Raw genomic sequence first — 19,960 nt, 5'->3', positions numbered from 1 at the left:
ACCTGGAGTGTTTACATGAGATGCAATAATGCACCAAGCGAACTCATTAAATGCGGGGGGCGAGGGAGGGAAGATGGAATAGAGAGAGGGCTTGTCTGTCCAGAAAACCACCATCAGAGTTCCCATCGTGGTGCAGCGGAAACGAATCTGACTAGGAACCATGAGGTTGCGGGTTCGATCCCTGGCCCCGCTCAGTGGGTGAAGGATCCGGCCTTGCCGTGAGCTGTGGTGTAGGTCACAGAGGCGGCCCGGATCCTGGGTTGCTGTGCCTGGGGCGTAGGTGGGCAACCACAGCTCTGATGGGACCCCTAGCCTGGGAACCTCCGTATGCTGCGAGTGCGGCCCTCAAAAGACACACACACACAAAAATAAGAGTGAAAACCACTGTCACTCCTCCACTGACCCGGCCTCCGCTTCCAGGAGGAGGCGAGACTTTTGAGAGTAATGAAAACAAGAGTAATTATCTCAGAATGCCTTTCAGCCAATCGGAACAACTCCTTGAACTACTTACGTCTAATTTTCGGCAAGGCCTGTTAGGCTTCACTCCACGTCTTTTACTTTGGAGTTAATCCCCAGGTTTACTCTGGGCCCAGGTTTAGAGGAAGTCTCTCCGTTCTCAGGGGCTACAGAGAAATAGGAACAAAATAATTATTCCTTTTAACGATCACCTTGATAGTATGCTCAGGCTTCCTTTTTTTCAAATTCCAAAAGCACCTATTCAAGAAAACATGAAACTACACCTAGTTAACTGTGTATAAAATAAGCTACAAGGATGTACTGCACAGCAGAGGGAATAGAGCCAATATTTTATAATAACTATACATATGGAGTGTAACTTTTAAGACGTGTGAATCACTGTGCCTGGAACTTATATAATACTATACACCAAGTAGACCTCAATTAAAAATTTTTTTTTGTCTTTTTGCCTTTTCTAGGGCCACACCCATGGCATATGGAGGTTCCTAGGCTGGGGGTCTAATCGGAGCTGTAGCTGCCAAGCCTACACCAGAGCCACAGCAACGTGGGATCCGAGCCGTGCTAGACCTCAATTTAAAAACAAAACAAAAACTTTTGGGAGTTTCCACTGTGGCACAATGGGTTAAGAATCCTACTGCCACCACTTGGGTCACTGCACAGGCAAGGGTTCAATCCCCAGCCTGGTACACTGGGTTAAAGAAGGCGCGGCTGTGGTATAAGTTATATTTGTGGCTCCGATTCCAACCCTGGCTCGGAAACTTCCACATGCTGTGGGGGTGGCCATAAAAATAAAATAAAAAATAAAATTAAAAAAAAAACTTTATAAGGGAGGTTCAGAGGAAATGAATCTGGTTAGTATCCATGAGGTCGCAGGTCCACTCCCTGGCCTCGCTCAGTGGGTTAAGGATCCAGCACTGCCGTGAGCTGCGGTGTAGGTCACAAACACGGCTTGGATCAGGTGTTGCTGCAGCTGTGGTGTGGACCAGTGGCTACAGCTCTGATTCGACCCCTAGCCTGGGAACCTCCATATGCCATGGGTGCAGCTCTAAAAATACAAAAAATAAGATAAGATAAAATAAAATAAAACAAAACTTTTAAAAAACGATACCTAGTGAAAAGTAAAAAGAAAAAAATCCTGTTTGCTTCTTCCATCTACCAACCCTCGCTAGAGGGAACTGATGACTGGATATGCATCCTTCCAGAACTTGCTTTTGATTTTTACGTTATCTTTACAAACATAGGTGATGAGTTCACAAGTGCGCACACACACACACAAACTTTTTTTAACGTAAGTAAAATCACACTCTATTTCTCTGCTACTTGGATGTTTCACTTACTAATAAGTCAAAGGCATCTTTCCATAGCTGGACCTGCCGGCATCTGGGAAGTACTTATAGACCCTGGGGCCAGCGGGCTTGAAGCCCAGCTCACTTCCTTACTAGAGACATGACCTTGAACGAGTCACTTAACATCTCTTCTCTCGTGTGTAGAAATATTCTAACAACAGTAACCAAAAGGCTTGCTGTGAAGATGAATGAGTACAACCATGTAAGTGTGTCTCTATTGTAAAATACATAAAGCACGCAGAACAGCGGGAAGAGTAAGTGCCCTGAGTTGAAAGTGCCTGGCAATTCAGAGGCAGAGCTGGGGTGTGGCTCACCTCTCTCACCTGCTCACCTGCTCATCTGCTCACCTGCTCTGGGCGGCCACGTGTGCGAAAGGACACAGTGGGGATCTGAGCAGGAGCAGTGGGGGCCAGAGTACGTGCTCTGGGTTGGCCCCTGTTAGGATGGACTTTGTTCGTTTTCTTTAATAGCCAACGGTTGTCCAGCCCTTGGAGGAACCATAATTTAGGGAGCCAGCCCCCTGCTGAGAGACATGGGTGATTTCCTACTTTGGGTGCAGGGAGCATTTGTGAACGGGCGTCTGGTACACTCGGGGCAAGCCAACTCCAGGGGAGTTTCCAAGGCACGGAATGCCTGCATCAAGGTCATTGTCATTTTATTCCAAAAAGGATGCCTGGTTTCCCTCCAAAAGCCTGCACTAACTAACACCCCTGCCAGGGAATGGAGTATGTGTGCCGTCCCCAGGCATCTTCTCAACACTGGCAGCCTGGATCTTTGGCGTTCTCACTTCTGCACATGCCTTCTGTAAACGAAAACTCCATCAAAACCACCAGCAATGCATGTGTCAGAGGCCCCGAGATGCCTAATCTCTGTCTTTTCTAAAAGGAAGGAGACGTTTTCTCGGCTCTGACAGATCTTCCGTTGCCTGGACACAGCCCTTGGATAACATTGCAAAACACAAATAAAACGTCCCCGGACGTCCTCCAGAGAAGCTCAAGGGGGCCCACGTGAGGCCCCGCGCTTCGCTCTCCATCACATGCAAGAAGAGTTTCGGAGCAGCTGGTGTTTTTCCTGGTAGAGATCAGAGCCAGCATTTGTATATAAATATTATCCCAGGGCTGGAGGGAGAAGTGAATCGGGCTGGAAGCAAAGGCTGCACCAACCCGGTTGTCTTATTAATTGGGGCAGGGGGTGGGGGTGAGCGCTCCCTTGTCCCTGCCCTGAGCTCCCCATCAAAAGCACAGCACAGGCTCTCCCCATCTCCCCATCGGGGCAGCCCATCATGACACAGAGGTGGAAGCCGGTGCAGGGCTTGGCTGGAAACCTACGCCAGGCAGCAGGGAAGTGGGGCAGAGAGATGCGCTCCATCTGCAGGGCTCAGCCTGGGGTTTTGCCACCTGCCCTGCACAGCTGGCAGAGTGACAAACCTGCAGCCATGGATCCTTAGACGATGGCTCCTGTCACATAACGACAAAGTCCCCACTGACGCTCCACGGTTCTGCAGCACGCAGTGACTCCTAGCTGTGCTCAAGGACCTCTTGGAATTGAAGGGAGTTGTTAAGGGGGGGTGGGCTCTCGCCCACGAGGGGCCTCCCGGTGTTCTCGGCAGGAATGTCAATAATTTCGAGGGTTGCCCCTGCTAAACCCTGCAAGCCCCAGAGCCATGCGTCTTCCAGACTTTACTTTCAGCCTATTGCATGGCTCAAAACCACTCACCTTGGTTCTTCCAACTCTCGCCTCTCCTACGACCTCCGGAGCAGGGACCCAGGTCAGATCAGGGAGGGAGAGAAGGCGGGAGAGCCTCTGGAATGGTGGATTCCATGGACCAGAGAGCATTCCAGGGACCCTGGCTTGTGTCCATAAAGGAGGGAATCACTTAGATGACTATCTCAGGCTCTTGGAAGTGAGTTAAACTGCCCCTTCTGATTCAGCTCACGTCGGGGGTCAGCAGGATGGAGAGGACGCCCAGGGACTCAGGGTCTCCCTTGGGTGTGATGAGAGGCAGTGTGCAGGACGGGAAAGGGACTTAAGTTCACTAAGCCTGGGATTTCTTTCCTCTGAGAGCTGGGGCTAAATCCCTCAAACACCCCTGCATTTCATTAAATCCACAAAGCAGATGTTTAGTGTGGCTGTGCGTCCCGCACCGCGTGGGCACGGCCGTAAACAGAACACCGCCTGCCCTCGGAGTTCACCTGCCCAATGCTAGGAAGCGTGTCCTGCTGACTCCCCAGGAAGCAGGTTCTCGGAGGCGATCAACCAGCCAGCAAGGTCACGACGCTTGCGAATGGGCTGCAGGGCTCCACAGCACTGCCCTTTACCAGAACAAACCAGACTGGGAACAAGAGCTACTACCAGGTGCTGGGCGGAGCTCACAGCCCTGAAGCTTCAGAGCCCTTGCTTGTGGCGGCGCCTTCCAGGGCGTCGTGTTGGGATGTGATCTTGGATTTCTCTAAGCTTTCCCAGAGTCAAGCCTTAACCACAAGGGGACAAAGCACGGTCTGTCCTCATTCCAGCTTCCCTCTGTCACTCGTGCCCACCCACTGGGTGATGCGCCACTGGCCTCTGGCATGCAGGGACTTCCCAAGCAGGAGCCAAACTGGGGGGACATCGAGTTTGCATTTGGGGGGTGTGTTCATGTGGTTTGCAGTTACCTTCACTAGTGCTGAGTTACTGTTAACCTCCAGGCCAGGCCCGGCTCCCAGGCGTCCTCCTGCACCCAGGGTCCACCAGCTGCTTCCTGACGCTGCAGCAGTGTCGGCACTGCCCTGTGAAGAGGCCCCACACTGCCCAACACTGGCAAGCACAGAGGAAAGGAGGAGGGTTTAAAATGTAGAGCCAGGGAGTTCCCGTGCTGGTGCAGCAGTAACAAACCTGACCAGGATCCATGAGGACACAGGTTCTATCCTTGGCCTCGCTCAGTGGGCTAAGGATCCGGCACTGCCGTGAGCTGTGGTGTAGGTTGCAGACGCAGCTCAGATCTGGTGTTGCTGTGGCTGTGCCACCAGCGGCTGCAGCTCTGATTCAGCCCCTAGCCTGGGAATCTCCATATGCCTTGGGTGTGGCCCTAAAAAGACAAAAAAAAAAAAAAAGTACAGAGTCAGATGCCAGCCCCTGAGAGGAGCTTCCACTTCCTGGATCTGTGAAATCCAAAGTAGAAGGTTTGCAGCCCCTGGTCTAGGGAAGTTCTCTTTCATCAGAAACATCCTGCATACATACAATTACAACACAAGAGAGCTTCTTGTTCCTTTTTGATGGGAATCATAAAAAACAGAACTTGCCAAAATTCCTCTGTTTATGGTCCACGAACAGGTAATAATACTACAAACAGCACGTATGTCTGACTAGCGTAGCTCATTTTCCAAATCTAAACTGTCAATAACAAAAAGCAAATGCTGACCAACCATGCCTGAGAAAAGGCTGAATTCTCCTCTAGTCTCTCTCCAGAAAATTACTTTACCTTATTTTATTTTTTGCTCTTTAGGGCCGCACCCGTGGCATATGGAAGCTCCCAGGCTAGACATCAAACTGGAGCTGCAACAGCCAGCCTAGACCACAGCCACAGTAACACCAGATCCAAGCCACATCTGCACCCTACAACCACAGCTCACAGCAATGCCGGATCCTTAACCCACAGCACCAGGCCGGGGATCGACCCGTGCCGCTTCAGAGATTTTTAACCTGATGCACCACCACAGAACTCCAAGGTGACTTTTAAAATATGTAAATTGGTACAACTCTTTTCTCACGATATTATTCATTAATTAATTTATTTAATTTATCTTTTTGGCTGTGCTCATGGCATGTGTAAGTTCCCGGGCTTGGAATCAAACCCATGCCACAGCAGTAACACCACCAGATCTTGAACCCGATGAGTCACCAGCGTCTCTCCTCTCACTCTCAATAAATATTCACTTATAGTCTTAATATTGGACTTTTCATTTATTATTGATTTATATATGTACTTTCGAAATTATTATTTCTCTTAAAAAGAGCTCTCAAATTGTTCGAGCTTCAGGTCCCCATAAAACCTCAATTCTCCCCTGTAGGCACCATCTCCTGAGCAGGGATGATGTGCCAGGAACCCAGGAATGCTGATACATTCCTCTACATGAATTATCGCATTTAATTCTCACTCAGCCCACCAAGGTAAACCGAGGCTTGAAGCATTCATTCTACATAATGCAGCTCCTTCTGCAGGGGTGTAACAAGGATTCGGAATCACATAGCATAGGAAGCAGTGCCCACATACAGAATGAGAACTACTATGACAAATTCCTGGGTATCCTCCCTCAGCCCAAGTTTCCTCTATTTAAAGGAGGGAAAAGAGATTCAGATATTTCTATGGGTACAGAGGATATTGGTAAAGATACATAGTGTGGAGTACCAGTCATGGGTCAGGGGAAACGAATCTGACTAGCATCCATGAGGACACGGGTTCGATCTCTGGCCTCGCTCAGTGGGTTAAGGATCCGGTGTTGCTGTGAGCTGTGGTGTAGGTCGCACATGCGGCTCGGATCTGATGTGGCTGTGGCTATGGTGTAGGCCAGTGGCTATAGCTCCGATTCGACCCCTAGCCTGGAAACCTCCATATGCCGCAGGTGTGGCCCTAAAAAGACAAAAAAAAAAAAAAAGATACACAGAGTGCGGGTAACAATGCCTGCCTCTGTGGAGGGGAAAAGGGGGCAGGAAGGAGACATACCCCACTTGCACCTGCACATTTTTAAACAAGTTCATGAGTGAGAGGCACTTGGCACAGTGTTGGCCCATGATAAGTGTTCAAATCCTTTCCAGCTGGATTTAGTGTCTACTTTACATGATATCTCCTACCTGTGCCAGGGGCTCTAATACACCATTGCATTCAATAATCCTCACATCTCTATGGAATAAGTGCTAGTCTCAACCTCATTCTGCAAATCTGAAAACAGTGGCACAGAGAGGTTAAGTAACATACCCTAGGTCACACAGCCTATGGGGCAGAGGCCGGGATGAACACCCAGGCCGGGTGACTGTAAAATCTGACCAACACAAAGTGGCCTTACTGGTCCGCCTCCCAATATGCTAGGATGGCGCCCCAGCATGTTTTCACTCTTCGGTGAGTCTCCAATGACTTTTATGTATGGCCAGACAGCTTCTGGGGAGCCACGAGTGGAAGACAGGGAAGGGCTGTCACGCTGTCACCGCAGACGTGGTGGCAGCAGGAGAGCTCTTGAGGGCTAATTACCCGGTGAGAGATCAAGAAGGAAGCGAGGCGAGGAGGAAAGAAGAAGGAAAGAAACACATGTAAGGTGTCTACTCTTTTTTTTTTTTTTTGTCTTTTCTAGGGCTGCACTCACAGCATATGGAGGTTCCCAGGCTAGGGGTCCAGCTGGAACTGTCGCCGGCAACCCACGCCAGAGCCACAGCAACGCGGGATCCGAGCCACATCTGCGACCTACACCAGAGCTCATGGCAACGCCAGGTCTTTAACCCACTGAGCAAGGGCCAGGGATCGAACCCAGAACCTCATGGTTCCTAGTCAGAGTCGTTAACCATTGAGCCACGACGGGAACTCCAGAGGTGTCAACTTTTGGGCGCACCATGGACTCAGCCATTTCTCACCAATACTCCTGATGGTGCAGGGACGTTCCGGTTATCCTGGGGTTCACTTCCGAGCTGAGCAGATGGGCTGGAAGAGCTCCTGAAGCTCCTAGGTGGGGGGCATAGAAAACAGAGGTCCTGGGGTGGCAGGTCTCTGAGAGCAGAGCCGCCCCCAGCCCTCCCTCCCTGCTCTGGCTTTCCCGGGCTCATGCAGCCTCACACAAGTAGGTCAACACTGCCCAGCTCAACTCAGCAGGCCTCGGTGGCCTCTGTACTACTGCAGATTCTCTGGCAACCAGAGGGCTCCTGAGTCTGCTGGCCAAAGCGGAAACCCTTTCCCACAGGGAGAGAGAGATGGGTAGGTGGGCCTGTGAGCTCTGCGGCACAGGCAGCCAGGGGCCCAGGAGCCTAGTGGCGACTTAGGAGAATAAATCAGTCTTGGAATTTCTGCGCTGTTCAGAGGAGCTGAGCAGGTACCCTTCCAGCACTTGGCCTTTGCCACATCTTTGAGGACATTCCCTGCCCTGCGCCTAGGACAGTCCACACAAGTGTCTTGGACTGCTGACAGCTTCCGGCAATAGCCACCGAATAAACATCTTTTCTCATCATAACTATGTGATCTTGAGCAAGTCACTTAACTGCTGTGATTCACCGTTTCCTTATCTATAAAATGAAGATTACAAATGAGTAAATGTTTCTATACGGTAATACCAAAGTGCAGGTACCTTGAAGTGAGGTACCACTCTTCAGATTCACCTTGGCATGTCCTTGAAGGTTATCTTCCTAGGAAGGGGCATGGAGTTCCCGAGATGGTGCAGCGGGAGCGGTGACATCTCAGCAGCCCCAGGACGGAGGTTCCATCCCCAGCCCGGCACAGTGGGTTAAGGATCTAGCGTTGCCGCCGCTGCAACGCAGGTCACAACTTCGGCTCAGATCTGACTCCTGGCCCAGGAACTCCATGTGCCTCAGGGCAGCCAAAAAAGAAAAAAAAGCAGAAGTGGTTCAGCAGATTCATGCATTCGACGCAGAACTGGGTACCACAAAACAGTCTGATTTATGGGCTATTCAGACCTGAGTTCACATGCTGCCTCTGTCACTCACTTTCCATCAGGAAACTTTTCAGAGTTTGGTCATCACTTCTAACTACACCTCAAGGGTCCTGTGTGCAAAATTCTAGGGGGAGCTGTTCTCAAAGTATGATCATGGAGCAAGGTGCCACAGGGCCTCTGGATAGGCTGTAAAGACCCAAGGCCACAGTGAGCACAAAGTGGGCTCGCACAGGCTGGCTCGGAGTGAGCACAAACACAATCTAGAAAAGGCATAAATTAGAAGAGGCTAAACTCATGGACCAGCAGACTAGGTCCACCATGCACTATTCCAAAGCTTGAAACTTTTGCTAGTAGGCAAAGATAATACCATAAATTTGAATTTTCAAGGGCTCACTCCTTTTTCTGGTTGTTCCAGGGAAGGTTTTATGAAACACAATTTTTTGTTTTGGGTTTTTTTGTTTGTTTTTTTTCCCAATTGCGAATGAGGAAATGGTTCCATTAGCAAAGACATAGGAATTTATAACACCCCTCCCCAAAATGGTCTATTCATACACGTGAATCTTAATCTTCATTTCATATTGATAAGAGGCAGAGCTGGCATAAACAATTTTTTTTCTTTTAAATCTGTACTGTCATTCTAAGAACTCAATGCTATTCGCAGATGCTCTCTTAAAGGACTCCAGGCTTTCTACATTTGAACAAAAAATGTGTTGTGACCACTGTCTAAACTTAAAAAAAGATGTGTAACAGTACTGTACTTCTCCAGGCAGAGGCTCAGAGATTCTTTTTTATTTTATTTCATTTCTTTTCTCTTTTTTTTTCTTTTGGTCTTTTTTTTTTCAGGGCTGCACCTGCGGCATATGGAGGTTCCCAGGCTAGGGGTCGAATCAGAGCTGCAGCTGCCAGCCTACACCACAGCAACAGCAACTCAGGATCCGAACCACATCTGCAACCTACATCACAGCTCACGGCAACGCCAGATCCTTAACCCACTAAGCGAGGCCAGGGATCAAACCCCAGTCCTCGTGGACACTAGTCAGGTTCGTTAACGACTGAGCCACGGCAGCAACTCCCTAAATCTTGAAGATTTAATGGGGGACTGTGAGCTACCACCTCCATCCTGAGCCACCAAGATAAAAACCCACCTTCTGGAGTTCCCTGGTGGCTCAGTGGATTAAGGATCTGGTGTTGTCACTGCTGTGGCCCTGGTTGCTGCTGTGGCGTAGGTTCAATCCCTGACCGGGGAACTGCTATGGGTGCTGTCAAAACAAAACAAACCAAAACAAAACAAAAACCACCTCCTACCTGGGGAACTTTTTTAGGAAACACGTTCTGATTTTCTCTACCAACCACTCTGCCTTTCTTTAGAAATGGTTTCTCCAAGTGGGGCCAGCCCAGCTGGAACATCTGTATCTAACCTGCATTCCTCGTATACCTGAGATTCACCTGCAAAGCATCCCAGCGTATCTGGAAGAAGAGGCCTGGATGAGATGGACCAGAGGGACAGAAACAAATGCTGGGCTGACGGAGGAGAAAGGTGCCAGGAGTCCAGGTGCATCTCACCGTTTCACACCTGGGCTTTGGCAAGTCTCCTGTAACATGGAGATGAAAACGCCTCCCCTTCCTACCTAAGGAGAAATGATGCTTCTCTACCCCCGTCCCTGGAGCTGAGTGCTGCCGCCATCGTGACCCAGCCCCACAGCAAGTCACACGGCTGAAACGATGACCAGTGGTGGAGGGTTAAGGACTCAGTTTCCGAGGGTCAAGACAGGTGCGGGCGTGTGCACGGGGTGCTGCTCTCAGCTGCAGTGTGCACCTGCTTCCAACAGCCCAAACCTTCTGCTTCCCACCCTGTGTCCCTTTCCTGCCACCGCTGCTCAGCAGCCCTTAGCCAATGACCTTGCCCACAAAAGCCCCAAAGGAGACAAGGGTCAAGGGTACCCCAAGGATAATTCAGGGAATCTTAAGCTCCCATTTTAAACAGTAATTAGGAAGGCTATAGAGGCACCCAGGCAAAATGTCTACACTCCAACATGGAGTGAAAAAGAGAAAAATCAGGGAGTTCCCGTCGTGACGCAGTGGTTAATGAATCCGACTAGGAACCATGAGGTTGCGGGTTCGGTCCCTGCCCTTGCTCAGTGGGTTAACTATCCGGCATTGCCGTGAGCTGTGGTGTAGGTTGCAGACGCGGCTCGGATCCTGCTTTGCTGTGGCTCTGGCGTAGGCTGGCGGCCACAGCTCCGATTGGACCCCTGGCCTGGGAACCTCCATATGCCGCAGGAGTGGCCCAAGAAATAGCAAAAAGACAAAAAAAAAAAAAAAAGAGAGAGAGAGAGAGAAATCATACCTATTGCTGAGTTTGCAGACTTTCAGTGGAATGTAACCGGGCTTTGAATCCCAGTTTTGCTAACCATGATCACGTGACCTCCCAGAACCTCAGTCTCTTCATCAAAATCATAGGGATAAGAATTCCTTCCTGGAGTTCCCGTCGTGGCTCAATGGTTAACGACTCTGACTAGGAACCATGAGGTTGCGGGTTCGATCCCTGGCCTTGCTCAGTGGGTTAACGATCCGGCTTTGCCGTGAGCTGTGGTGTAGGTTGCAGACGTGGCTCGGATCCAGCGTTGCTGTGGCTCTGGCATAGGCCGGTGGCTACAGCTCCGATTCGACCCCTAGCCTGGGAACCTCCATATGCTGCGAGAGCGGCCCAAGAAAATGGCAAAAAGACAAAAAAAAAAAAAAGGATTCCTTCCTCCTAGAGTTACTGCAGGAACTTTGTGGCAAATACGCTAAAAGGTTTAAGCACAATCCAGGTTCCTGGTGAAAGAGTTCACATTATGACCATATATTCAATGATAAAGATAAGAATAAATTCCTGCATCCTTTAGAGAGAAAAAAATAACAGTATATCTGCGGGGTTTTTTGTTTTGTTTTGTTTTGTTTCATTTAAGTGTGTTATAATAGGAGTTTCCATTGTGGTGCAGTGGAAACGAATCCAACTAGTATCCATGAGGAAGTGGGATCCATCCCTGGCTTCGATCACCCGCACTGCCTGTGAGCTATGATGTAGGTCGAAGACCGGGCTTGGATCCTGAGTGGCTGTGGCTGTGGTATAGACCAGCAGCTGCAGCTCCAACTGGACTCTAGCCTGGGAAATTCCGTATGCTGTGGGTGCAGCTCTAAAAAGCAAAAAAAAAAAAAAAGGGAGTTCCCATTGTGGCTCAGCAGAAACAAATCTGACTAGCATCCATGAGGGCGCAGGTTTGATTCCTGACCTTGTTCAGTGGGTTAAGGATCTGGCGTTGCTATGAGCTGTGGTGTAGGTCACAGAAGCAGATCGGATCCCGCATTGCTATGGCTGTGCTGTAGGCCAGCAGCTGTAGCTCCGATTCGACCCCTAGCCTGGGAACCTCTGTATGCCACAGGTGCAGCCCTAAAAAAAAAAGAATAAATAAATAAATAGCAAGAAAAAAGATTGTTATAATATCTTAACAAAATACATAAACATCAATTGGACTAGAATCTTTTGGATTAAAATAATACAATTAAATAAGATTCCAAAAAATAATAATAATAATAATAACATGCCTCTGACCACAACCTCATGCTAAGAGGTGCAGTTCCTAAGAGGTCTGCTCTTGGGACACTTTATCTAAGAATCAGAAAAACACAGAGCCTCCAGCGCTTTCCCAAGTCAAGCCCAAGCAAACCTTCAGCCCTGTTAGGACGTGCTGGAATCAGTTTTCCTAAGGAAATCTTCCATATCCAACGAGGGGCAGGGCGTGGCGAGGAAGTAAGGCCAGAGTGAGAAGGGCAGATTCCTCACTGGAGAACATGATAATTAGCCTTTTGGATACATATTTAGAGCCCCTCACAAAGCTTTCCACTTTGGTTCCAGAACCATTCGGTGCTGTGGGGTCCCACTGCCTGCGTTTGGGAACCAGGCTCCAGCAGGACTGCTAGCAGCAGGCAGGCTTTGCTTTGTTTCGAAGCAGTTATCAGTGGAGACAGGCTCAATTATTTCCCTGACTTGGGGTCAACAGAGACAGGACGAATAATGGGTCTGAGCCAGAGAAGCAAAGGTTAAGGTCAGGGGGAGAGAGGGAACTGAGAGGGGACCTTCTCTGGCCCGCCGTGCCCACGGAAGCATGATGCCAGGGAGGGTGGGCAAGGACCAGAAGGCATGGGATGCTCGCCTGCTCCTGCGCGACTGCTCCCAACAGAAAGTTCTCGAGGACCAAGACTGCATCTCCTGTATGACTGTCCTTCAGCGTCCCATGTGGAAGGAGCTTCCTCGTGACCTCACCTAAATGGTTGGGCATCAGCAGGGATGCAGTAAGCTGGGGGCCCTCTCGGCCTCACGCCTTTGCTCGGCACAGCCCCTCCTCTCCAATAATAACAGCTCACATTACTAAGGGCCTCCTCCTGCCCGGCGCTGTGCTAAACCCCTGGCACTCAGCACTGCATGTCACCTTGCCAACAACTGGGCGTTAGGGACATTACGCTTCCATCTGATGAATGAGGAAATGAAAAGGTTCTCTTCTCTTGGAGAAGGTTCTAGGACTTGCCCAAGCTGTGAAGCAGCAAAACCACCGAACCCAGATCCCAAGCGCTAAAGGACTACGCGTTCCCTGCCTTTTCATCTCCCTTCTTTCTCCTCTGCTTATGCCAAAGGCTTTCTCAGCCTCTCTCCCCTCCCCCTGCCCCCCAGATCAGATCCACTCTCTTCCGGGGGGTGGGGGCGGCGCAGGAGGTTGACCTCGGAAGAACAAGGCCTCTCAGGTGGAGGTTACTGTTTCTGAGATTTCTCAAGAACAGGAAACTTCCCGGGCTGTGCCTGCAATAAATCCAAGCCTTCCTTCCTTTGTGATTTCACCCCGGGAGCCACGCTCCAGGATGACTCATCTCCAGGCCGGCAGGAGATCTCCTCTGGAGACTGGAGGTGACCTTGGCTGGGCACTCACATCCTGTGCCTGTTTTCCAGTCTGTCAAACGGGCAAGCCCCAGCCTCCCTGCCAGGCTTATCGTGGAAGATCAGGGCAAACACAAAGCTTGTGGAAAACCATTATAAAAAGAGAACACCAAAGACCAACAACCCTCGCACCTATATCCCACGCACCAAACTCTTAACTAAATCCTCTCCGATATGATTTCTGGCTGCAAAGGTTCACCTACACTCCTGCCCTCTCCTCCTGTACGGGCAAACTGGGATTCCTAGAAAAAGGACAGGTGACATGGATAATAGCCTTTTTTTCCCCAGATTGATGAGTTTCCCCTTTAGCTCCACGTCACCCCTCTATAAGCACACACGCAAGACAAATGACAGCTCACAGTTGCGAAGCTCTCGTGAAATATGCATTTTCCATCCATTTTTCCTTCACTTCATCTTTGATGAGCCCCACTTTACAGATGAGAAAAAAAGTTCAGAGCCGTTGATCATGGACATGAAAGGTCACACAACCAGATGTCCAAGCCCAGATTCCAGATCCGGTCTGTCAGTTATATCCACCACTACCCTACCTGCACTTAGGTCTTTCAAAACTGATGAGCAGAAACACGCTCTTACCACCTTTCCCCTGATTTTTCTCCCTAGTTCTTAGCCGCTTTAGTAATGACCTCACGGCCCTGCTCCTCCCCCAGCCAGGTAGACTGTAAATCCACAGAGGCAGGGAAGTTTTTTTTGCATGTCTTGCCTCTGCTGGGTCCGCCCAGGGTCTAGAATGATGCTTGACACATAAAAGGTGCTTGATCATGTTTACTGAAGAAGTGAATGTGGCCCCAAAGCCTCATCAGCTACGTTCAGCTGTCCTTTCTACTCCGTTTGGAAGCTTTGGGTGGCATTCTGTCCATCTCAGTACTTCTCACCCCTCTCAGAGTCTGGAAGGATACGTCGGGAAATACTCCAGATTAACTCTTGCTACGTGGTTGTGGAGTCACTGTCTCTGCTCCCCTCGACAGAGAGGGGGCTGAGGGGGAAAGCGAGGAGAGCTGTGGCTGCGGTCCAGCCCCCGGGGTCCCGCGCCACGGAGCCGATGGACAGGCAGGCTCACAGCCTGTCGGGCAGGTCCCCTCCCTGGCTTTCCTTTGCTGTGTTTCTGACTCATCTTCCCCAGGCTGTGGGAAAGCGGTCTGCCTGAAGCTTCACAAACACTGCCTAGCGGCCAGCTGAGCCGGTGCTGGAAATGATGGGGGGGGGGGATCTAATTAAGCAGAGTAGCCGATAGTGTCAGGAAGAAAAAGCCAGCAAGTGGCAATTTGGATATCTGCCTGCAAACAAGGCAGAGGACTACCGTTCTCTCCTCTGGCTCCTGTTTGCCCTGTAAATCTCGGTTCACTCATCCAAGGGTTTTCATTATCGCTGTATAATACGACATGCTGGGTCGGGCCCATCATGGGGAAATTAAAACCACGGAGGGAGGTGGAGGGATCCCGTTTCTCTTGTTTACACTAATCTGAAGGTGTTTCTCCCCCTCCTGCCATAAACACCACATGGGGTTTTCCAGCATCAAACAGATTCCCTTCCTCCACTCATAAAAAGGAACTTCAGGCTCTGAGCTCTTCCCCCAGAACCATGGAGCCAGGAGCCAGGAACTAGGAGCCAGGAGCCGAGCTTACACCCCAAGAAATCCTCAGCACCAGCTCATGAATTAAACACCAGCTCGCTAAGGAGAGTCCCCGAGGGGGAAGCGACGTGATGGTTGAGAGGAGCCTTTGAATTGCAGCTCCACTACCTGCCAGCTGTGTGGTCTTGGGCAAATTACTTAACATCTCTGAACCTTGGCTTCTTCCAATCAAATACAGCGATAACAGGATTAAAAGTATAATGTAAAGCGCTTAGCACATACCTGACACACTGCGCTATGCAACATCTCCTGGCCGGCACGGTCGCCGTCCCAAATGCTAAAGCAAACTTCTGGAAAGGAAAGCCGCATGGCTGTGTCCTTCCCTTCCTGACCAACTTAAATAAAATACAATATTGGTCCCTCCTCTCATACACACACCCTGCAATCCCCTCCCCCACCCCCCGGCCCCAGGCTTCTTCATTTTAGGCTATAGTTCAAAGGACTACCTGACAGTTCATGCACACAGTTTGAAAAACACGGTTTGAACTGAGCAGGTGCATTTATACGCCAATTTTTTTTTCAATAAATATAGTATCTGTATTTTCATTTTCTAGATCTTTAAATGAATTAATTGTAGGGGAACGTTTGTGTTTGATTAGTGACCACACATATGGAATTCAAAGAACTAAGGGCCTGAGTCTTGATTCTACCCATACTGGTTCAGCTTCCTGTCCTTGGATGAGTCATTTACCAAAGCCTTGGTTTTTGAGGCTGAGATAGCGGTACTTGGGTTTTCAACTAAGTGGGTGTCAGAACTTCTAACCCCTGCATAAAAAGTCAAATCTATACACACACACACATAATTTAAATGTATTTGTTTATAAGTACATTTATTAATAAAACACACGCACATACACACACACACACACACACACACACACGAATGTTCTTGTCTCTTTCTCCTAAAAGATAAACTCCAAGAAGGCAAGACTTTTGATTTGTGACTGCCATATCTCCAGCACCTCTGATAGAAGTGCCTGGCATAGAATGGGCATTTTTTTTTTTTGTCTTTTTGCCTTTTCTAGGGCCGCTCCTGTGGCACAGGGAGGTTCCCAGGCTAGGGGTCTAATCGGAGCTGTAGCCGCCAGCCTACCCCAGAGCCACAGCAGCGCGGGATCCAAGCTGCATCTTCAACCTACACCACAGCGCACGGCAACACCGGATCCTTAACCCACTGAGTGAGGCCAGGGATGGAACCCGCAACCTCATGGTTCCTAGTCAGATTCGTTAACCACTGAGCCACGACAGGAACTCCAGAATGGGCATTTAATAAATATTAACTGAGTGAATAAACAGAAGCTGTTCTTCTGATGATGGCCGCATAGGCCAGAGTGCTTCACAGCAAGGAGCCAAGAAACATGAGACGACCTGCCTTCCGGTCCCTGCGTCTCTAGAACGGAGCGGTGGGGACCCTGGGAGCCCTAACTCCTGGTGTCTTGTTCTACCTCGAGCCAGCCTGCTCAGACCAAGGACTCGGCAAGCTGGTACTCTCTCCTCATCTGGAGACTGGAAACAATGAAGCAGATGGCTCTCCCTCCCCAGTGATCCAAATCCGGATGCCCCAGTGACTGGCAATCTATAAAAGCAAAAAGGACAGGTGGAGATACCGCAGCCGCTCTGGAAATCCATCAACAAATGTGCTCAGTGTTGAGGAACTGCGGACAGCTGCAGCAGGAAGGAGCCAAAGGCCACTGCACTCCTTTCTCAAAATCCACCGGCACCAGCGGAAGGCAAGCACTATAGCCCCATTTTCGGGGTGCCTGGATGACTTCCTCTTAACACAGACCCGGGGACCCCGTGGGGAAGAATGGAAACTCCAGCTCCACCATTCCTAGGTGCCAACTTATCTGGGAACCAACTTTTCATCACTTAGGATCCTTCTTAGGAGCAAATGAGAAAGCCCAGATACAGTCCCTGGCACCGTGCACGGTACAGAGCAGGCACGCAATGACTTGAAGCATTCTGCAGGACACTGATGATGCCCAGAGGCAAATACAAGCCACCCTCCCCCGACCCCCATCCACCTCCCCCACTCTGAGCTTAGAATCCAGGGTCTAGAAATGACATGGGGAGTGGGGGGGCTTGGCACCCATTCAGCTTTAGGCATCCAGCATCAAGTTCATTTTTTAAAAGGACTTTAATTTCCCATTCAAGTAGAGTGGAAAGCGTTCAGACTCCACGCCAGGCTCCCCGCTTCCTCCAAGGCACTCAGGACCTCATATGGCCCCAGGATGGAAGACTGCAGCCTAAGGTGCCAGCCACTCGGGTTCCTGTGATCTTTTACTCCCAGTCCCCCCCAAAGCAAATGATCAACCTTAAGGCACCAAAGAGGGAGACCACCAGGAACCAGAGGGTAGTGACTCGAGTCCCATCGCTTGCACCTTTCTCTGTGACCTGGGCCAGTTCCTTGATCTCTCTGAACCTCAGTTTCCTCATCTGTATAAAGAGAAGAGCAATGCCAAGCTCGTGGGACCACTGCAAGGGAAATGAGAGAATGAGCTGAACACCATGCCTGAGACATTAGCTGCTGCTTTGAATATTCAAGCCAAGAAGCCCAGGGCAGCCTGTGCCAGAATCAGAAGCACTGACTGCTCCAAAAGAACCCTCTGTAGAGCGGACGCAGCCTTGGCCTAGACCACAGACCAGCCTCCACCACGTCGCTACGGGCCACAGGTTGGGAGCAAATCTGACTCCACCAGAGGCTTCCAGAAATCTTAGCCAACAACAGGGGCAGGGGTGGGCGAAGTAAGGGTGCAGAAAATCACAGGTGTAACTGAGACCCAAGCAGCTCCCGAAAAGAGGTGTCCAACGGGAAATGGTGGGGGATGCGGCTCAGGAAATAACCTTAAGTAACTGTGACACTGGACGTTCAATGGAAACTGCCACCTTTGATGGCTCGGGGCTTCTAGGATGTTCGGGCGGCAGTGTGGCTAGGGGGTTATAAACATAAGCTCGGAGTGAGTGGACCAAACCGAGGTAGGGTGTCCCAAGAGTCCCCAGGGGGTTCCAGGAAGGCTGGTGACTTTCTGCTGTAGCCTAACCTTCCTGGGCCTCAGTCTCCCCTGCCCCTACTCTCCACTCCCGACCCTGGAGCTCCTGATCGGGGCCAGTGCAGGGAGTCCTGGGGCTAAACGGGCCGGGGGCGCACCCAGGCCCCCTCTGGGCAGAGCCCGGGGCGCCCGCGCGGGTCTCATCCGCTCGGGGAGGGAAAGGCCGAGGAGGCAAGGGCGGCGCGCGCGGCTGCACACGAGCGGAGGCCCTTTCTCTGCGGCAGCGGCTGAAAAAATAATCAAAAGAAAGCAACTGGAACGCGATCGGGGGCGCGGCGGGGCGGGGGCTCCTCCCGCCGGCGCCCGGGAGCCGGCCCGGGCCTGTGGCCTGGCCGGGGCGGCCGGGAGGCCGGGGAGCGGGCGCCCCGCGGGAGCGCCGAGGCCCCGCTGCGCCCGGCCGGGCGGGGGCGGCGGAGGCGGAAGCGGGGGCGGCCGGAGCGCGGTGGGGATGTTTAAAGGAAATTTACAATCATTTCCTCTCTGTGGTTTGGTGACAAATCAACAACATCCTGTTCTTTTGTGAGGCTCCGGGCGCCTGCGAGGCGGGGGCCGCGCTCTGGCTCTTAAAGGGACACGCACGGGCCCCCCTTCCCCCACCCTGCTCCCCCGCGGCTCAAAAAATAGTAATAATAATACAGCCTCCCCAAGGCGCCACCTCCCGGGGCGCGCGGCCGGAATGCGGGGGCGGCTGCCCGCGCCGCCCCGGGGCCGCGACCCCTCCCCCGCGGCATTCCTCCCCCTCCTCCCCCCCTCCTCCCTCCTCCTCCCCATCAAGGGACGCGAGGGGAAGGCGGCGGCGGCGCATCCCTCTGCTGGATGTCACAGCCCCGGGCCATCCCCCGCTGAGGGGCAGGCTGGGAGCGGAGGGGCACCCGACCGACCGACGGTTCCCCTCAACCCCGACCCCCGCCCCCCTAACCCTGGGGCAGCGCCGCCCGGGCTCCGGACCTCCGGGTCGATCTTATCCCCCTCCCCCAATCCCTTGGCCTCGAATTTTTCCACCCCTGAAAAGCTCTGGATTTATGGTTAAAACGTCGACGTACGCACACGAGGTTTATAAAACGCCAAAGCAGAAAGAGGCTTCCCGAGCTGTAGGAGTAATGAGAATCAGATGGCTAGGACCGAAAAAATAAAATAGACTCAGCTGCTCTCCTGGGATTTCGTTCATTCAGTCATTTCATGAGTATTTCTCACTAAGCGCTGGTCACCCTTTGAGGGTACAGCAGGAACTAGACAGAACGGGTCCCTGTCCCCAGGGAGTCTAGATTCTGGAATAAAGGAAGGAAGGAACAAACCAACCAAGACGATTATTTCACACGCTCTAAGTGCTCTGATTAAGGGTCATATTCTATTTATTTTTATTTATTTTTTGGGCTGCGCCCTTGGCACATGGAAGTTCGCCAGGCTGGGGATTGAACCTGCGCCACAGCAGCAATCCAAGCCCCTGCAGTGGCACTGGCTCCTTAACAGGCTGGGCCACAAGAGAACTCCTGAAGGGTCATAGTCCAGAAGAGCAGCTTTCTGTAAGGACAGCTCTCCGAGCTGGTGCGCATCTGACTGGAACCCGAGGGTGAAAAGGTGCCAGCCCTAGGAAGGGGTCCAGCAGATACTCTCAGGAAAGGGACTGGAAGTTGGGCAGCACCTTTGCCCATCCCCAAGGCCGCATGAAGGGCACCCAAGGGACAGAGTTCCTTCCCGAAGAGAGTCTTGAAGGTTGGCAGCCGGGATAAGAGAGACGCGGGGTCCTGGTCTGGCTGTGTGACCTGGGCAAGCCTTCCCCATGCTAGGCCTCACCCTCCACACCTGGAAAACGAGAGACCCCGCCTAGATTCAGTCAT

The 19,960-nt window shown here is 51.3% G+C and overlaps 1 long non-coding RNA gene across 2 annotated transcripts in view; it reads right to left on the bottom strand.

The window, feature by feature from the left end:
• LOC125126472 (uncharacterized) overlaps positions 1-19,960 on the bottom strand; it is a 57,046-nt gene that overhangs the window by 12,516 nt on the left and 24,570 nt on the right. For both annotated transcript variants that reach the window (XR_007134637.1, XR_007134638.1), the window contains exon 3: positions 512-623. This is a non-coding gene — a long non-coding RNA (uncharacterized LOC125126472). The remainder of the gene's footprint in view (positions 1-511; positions 624-19,960) is intronic.

This window comes from Phacochoerus africanus, chromosome 4 (genome assembly GCF_016906955.1).
Source record: "Phacochoerus africanus isolate WHEZ1 chromosome 4, ROS_Pafr_v1, whole genome shotgun sequence".
Classification (NCBI taxonomy): Eukaryota; Metazoa; Chordata; class Mammalia; order Artiodactyla; family Suidae; genus Phacochoerus; species Phacochoerus africanus.
Note: the sequence above shows the minus strand (reverse complement) of the source record. Positions and strands in the feature narration are given on the sequence as shown.